This window comes from Onychostoma macrolepis, chromosome 04 (assembly GCF_012432095.1).
Source record: "Onychostoma macrolepis isolate SWU-2019 chromosome 04, ASM1243209v1, whole genome shotgun sequence".
Taxonomy (NCBI): domain Eukaryota; kingdom Metazoa; phylum Chordata; class Actinopteri; order Cypriniformes; family Cyprinidae; genus Onychostoma; species Onychostoma macrolepis.
In genome coordinates, this window is record NC_081158.1 from 15,336,705 (window position 1) to 15,342,704 (window position 6,000).

Consider the following 6,000-nt stretch of genomic DNA (forward strand, 5'->3'; position numbering starts at 1 on the left):
CACACATTTTAAGCCCTACATGAACAAAAAAAAACTTTGTACTACCAGCTACCAATTTTATTTTCAAAATCTGGAAGATTTCCTCCCACTGGGATAAAACTATGGCTACAACACCTCTGACTGACTTACAGTACTGCTCAAGACACCTGTGAAGCCAGCTTGATGACTCAGGTCATTAACATACGTGTTAGTCCTAAACATTTTAAATTCTGCCTTAAACTTCTTAACATCTTTAAAATTAGCAGTCATTACCCATACTGTTAAATTCAAATTGTAATTAATTTGGACACAATTAAACATGAAAAAGTCTTCAATAATTATGTTTAGATAGGCTACATAGGCTACAATTGTTACACAATACTCAATAAAAAATATTTGGTATTTTACTAAAATTTAACTTTTTTTAAAAACGTTCTTTCATTAAGGGAGGGACAGTTATACCACCTAGATTTTTTTAATTAAAAAACTAGGAGAGGTCCATTCCTGAAGCCCCAATTTACCTGAACTTAAAGCCCTATTCGGACGGGACTAGTTTTCTAAACTACGTTTGAGTTTCGATTCTTATCACCTGACGTCTGCGATTTTCATGTACCAATTCGGACAGGACTAACATCTCCATGTTTATTACAGAGGTGGGAGGGGCTGTTTTGGACATCTGGGTGTTTCAGAGATCACGCGCTCTGTATGCGTGCATTGCTTATAGTCATTCGGATTGATTACAATTAGTAGCCTATAATCAGTTTTACTACAAATGGTGAAGCTATATGGCTAGTATAGAAAAACTTTAGTGGTTACTTTAGTTTTACTTTAGTTATTTATTTGTAGTAAACCTACAAATATGTATTATGTCATTTTCATAAAGGCTGGCCTACATACTGTATGTAATTAAAACATTATGTAATTGAGTGCATGAATGAACGTGAGTAATTTTACCTGACGCTGATATTACAATAGCCTGTCTTAACAGTTTACGTGACCTGGCTCTTTTTTTGCAAATATATCAAACATGAGCGCGGTAAGAGTGTCTACGGTAATTCACTTTGGCCAAAACACACAAGGAAACGCGTTGTGAAAAAAACTATCACCGGCAATCACAGACATTCGTATTAGTTTTCGCATTAGACGGGATTAGTTTTCTCAGAGGATCACAGAGTTTGCTGAAAAACAGTAGGTAATTTGCTCTGGAATTATTACAGAGGTTGTGTGAGAAAAACACAGACATGGAAGATTCAATTTCTCTTAACGACCCCCTGTAAAACTAGTCCCGTCCAAATAGGGCTTTACTCTACACACAAACACACACACACACACACACAAACTGTTTTACAAATGCCCTGCACATGTCTTGACTTGTTCATGGGTTTAGCTTTATTTATACTTTTACTGTAGCATCCTGGCTATAATGTAGCTATAATGTACCTAAAAATAGAAAATCCAGAGAGCAATCTCTCAGTCAGAAACAAGTCCCTGTTATCATGAGATCTTTTGAGCTGGGAAGCTGTGATATCTTATAGAAGTGCTTTATATCTCAAACAGTGCCTCATTTGCCCTCTCCATATGCTGAACAATCTGCCTGTGTGGAAATAAAACACAAAGACTGCTGGTTAAATGATAAATCTTTAAAAAAAGGAATGAGCCATTTAAGTGTAAGATGTAAGGAGAGAGATTATGTGTTGAATGAGTCAAGCGGGTAACAGGTGACAGAGAACTGATCCCGGTGGAGTATTAACACTGAATAAGGTGGCTGAAGACCTGCTGCTGCTTCTCTTATTGTGCGGCTTGATCTCCTACAGCTCCTGGCAATCGCTGCATTCTGTGATAAAATATGACTCAGATGACCTCAATCTTTATTCACGCTCTAAGATAATCTCTGCAGCTATATAAAACAGTTTAAAAATAAAACTAAAGGCACCTTATTCTCTGTGTGTGTAATTTGTTTCTCCCATTACTTGTTAAAACAGACATATAAGCGCTGTGTCCCCTAAATCAAGGTCAACATACTATCAAACACATATCATTATGTATTTAATATATAAGTGTGTAAAGACTGCAAATTATCAGATCTCTGTATTAGTTTATCAGCAATGTTGGGAAGTAACTAGTTACATGTAATGGAATTACGTAATTTAATTACAAAATAAATGTAACTAATCTGTTACAGTTACTGAGAAAAAAAATGTAATTAAATTACAGTTACTTGTGAAAATGTATATTTTGTATATTAAATGTACAAATATATATTTGATTGACTTCTTTCCCAAATCCCCCCCCCGCCCCGCCCCATCTTCTTATTTTAAATCTGTATTTAACCTTAGAACTATACCAAAGTAAAAAGTTAAATTAAATTAAATTATTATAATCTTAATTCAAATGATGAAAATGATTTTGTAAATGTCTGACAGTAATCAGTGTTGAGTACTACTGTAAGGTTAACCCTGCCTGCTTTAAATGTTTCAAAATGATTAACAGTTGAAAACAGCTGTTAGAAATTTAGAAAAGTAATCACATGTAATCAGTTACATTACTTTAATAAAGTAATTGAAATAGTTACAGTACTTATTACATTTTAAATAGGGTAACATGTAATGTGTAACCTATTACATTTCCAAAGTAACTTCCCAACACTGATTATCAGACATTAATTTAAGGTTACAAATAATAGAACCTAAAAAGGAAGAAACTGGTTCCTGAAAAATAACCGAACTGAACAGAACAAAAAACTTACAGTAACGTTAATGGAACAGTCAGTGTTCGCTAGGCTCCCTCTGATTTATTTATTTATTTTTCTGCTTGAGCAGCTGTTTTACTTCAGATTTACTACATACATATTAGTGATTTATTCACTGTTTGATCTTTTATTTCCTAATATTCTTTTGTATTATTTTTGTACAACTGAATTTTTTTTTTTTTTTTTTTTTTTGAGGAGGCACTGCCAGTCTGCCCCCATATATACAGTATTTACACAGCAAAGAGCTTTAGTCTTCTGTTGCTTTAGCTTCCTTTGGGCATTCTGAATGAGAGGTAAGTCAAGAGAAGTTTAAAGAAGCTCTTTTTCTTGTTTCAGCAGGAGCTGAGAGTACAGCAGATGCCGACGGCTGAAGTCTGAATGCATGGCTTTTGTGAGGGACTCTAATCTGCACACGTGACACAGCTCTTCTCTTCTTTGCATTAACTGTCATGAGAGTGCACCCGGAGCAATAATGCCAGTCTTCAGTGAAATGCAAATGCAAAAAGACACAAGCTCTGGACATGATGGAGAGATGACTACAGCCTGGATGATGGCTGCTTCCTATTTATGTACGTCCTATTTAAAAGCGTCCAGCGCATTTGATGACAATGATGGCTGTATGTATGTTTATCTGCTCATCCAGCTTAATATAGAAAGAATCTGCATGTTCTTGACTCATATAAAGGTTTTTTCCGCAGGCCTGTGCTAATATAACAGCACACAACAGCAGCTAATGTGGCAGCGTAATTGGCCTCTAGCCGCTTTACAATTTCATGCACTAGATACAACATTTTCTTATCGCATGCAACTTATTCACCAACCCCAAACACCATAACTACACTATTAAAATATTATTTTAAGTCATTTTACTGAAAAAGATTGCAAAGATGCTACAGTAAAAAGGCACTGACTGGTTAATAAGTTATCTTATGCGTAGTATATACTAAAACATTTTTTTTAAATAAATATGTAATTGTAAAAATCATATTTTACTTATGAAAGTATGTTTACACCTCTGACTAAAAAAAATAATTGTGAGAAGCTTTAAAATAACCTTGAGAATACAATACAATATTTATTTATAATGCGCAAAAAACAACAAGGTTGACCGAAGTGCTGTACAAAAATAGAATTACAAGACAAACGGCTTCTTGTATTGTTAGTTTCATCATTGTATTTCAATGATTGAACCAGTGGTCAAGGAATATTGAAGGCCACATTCGTAAGCAATCAAGTGAACAAAACACTGAGTTTCAGTGATGATTCATCTGAACGTCTCTGATTGGCCATTGCATTCATAAGCTCAACAGAATCGTGTGTGATTGGTTATAATGCAGCGCTGTACAAACGTGTCTATCTGTGGTTCAGCGCCAGCCAAAGCACGAATGCAAATTTCAATTTAGCATCTGATGCTCTGCCGCACTGAATGATCTAATCACACCAGTGTGATTGTATCACATATAAAAAATATTATTCTGCAATTTTTTGTCTTTTGGAAGCTGCATTCAAAATCCACTTGGCTCAGAAATCTGAGGCGGGGGCACGTGCCCCCTTACTTTGAATGGGCATGATGCCTCTGTCGACGTCCTATGACATCCACCGGAATGACTTCCGAGTATGACAGTTAGATAAGTGAGAGAGAAGTGCTTATTACAGTTGAAATATGTAATTTCTGAAAGAATATGCTTTTTTAAATTATTTTAGATTTGATTTTTTTTAATTATTTGAAGGGATAGGCTTTCTTCCACATCTAATAACATTTTTGTGTTGTTTACATAAAATTGTATATTTTAATATTTCATGTATTATTTAACAGAATGTGTGTGTGTTTGTACATGCTGAATAACCATCTGTGTGTGTTTGTGTCTGCGTTATAGCACAGGGACAAATGCCACGTTCATACAGTATGCAGCGTCTTGGTGCTTACACAGAGCTCTTGGGAGATTTTGTTGCGAGGAACGAGGGAAATGGTAACCATAACAACAGGTAACCACTAACAACCAGCGTTCATCATGTTGAGCACCCTGGCGAGCACCTCTAATTGTAGTGGAAGAATTCAGTTGTTCAGATCAGCAGGCTGGAGATGGTGATATCAACAAGAGCAAGAGCACAGCTCCCTTCCTATTCATGAGACGAAACCAAACATGTCCTACAGGTTTACTTAAAAAATAACAACTTGACTCTGATGTGATCACTACATACATATTGTAAATCTCAACTGCCGGATTATTTATTTTTTATTTTGTCCAAAAATGTAACTATATTGTCACCCAGCTCTTTATAAATATATAACTCTGTCCAGCTATATCCACATACATTCATTATTTTTGTGTAAGGCGATATATAGACCACTATCTAATCTCAACTTGCTTGTATGTGTATAAATTGTAAGATACATAAATGTGAACAATATTACCAACCAGATATTAAGAAATTATAGCCATTAACATCATGATTTCCTGTAAAGCAGATTTGAAACAATGTGTACTTTGAAAAGTGCTTTACACTTTTATGTGAATTTCTATTGATTTATTATTTATTTGTATAAAATTATAAAATAACTTTATCCCTCAAATACTCCTGTCTTTAGACAATAACTCAATACTTCATATAGAATAAATGATATATTACATCTTATTGACGGACAAAGTTTACCTGTTTAGAAGTTAAAAAGGATTTTTTTTTAACTGTCAGATATTTATAAAAGCATAAAAACAGAATCATTTTGTAAAAAGCCACAATCCAAAGAGGCAAAACCAATCATTACACAGTCACATGTCATTTGCCATAACGGGTGCAGAATTTTCAGTTCTTATGATCAGGTTTATCAGTCTTCATGTATTCAGATGGAGGAGGAACGAGCCAGTATTGATGCTTTTAGTTGTGGACAGTCATGTTTTCATGCATTCTTGGCAGACTGTTTTATCCAAAGAAACTTACATTGCAAAGGTGTACATTTATGAATCAAAATCAATGACAATGGGGTTGCTGGCACCATGTTCTATATTGTGTTTGCTGAATATACAGTATGCTTTTAGTCATTTTAACAGTTTAGTTTCAATAAATGTAAGACTTCTGAAAGTTACATTATGTGTTAATTAAAGGGTTCATGACATGAGAAATTGAATTTGCCTTGATCTTTTAGCATATAAGAGGTCTTTGTACCATTAAAACATCCTGCAAGTTTCAAAAACTTGCAGGATGTTTTAATGGTTAAATGCTTGGTTTAAAAAGCTCGTTCGCATCTTTTTATGGATATCAGAAGCATCCCA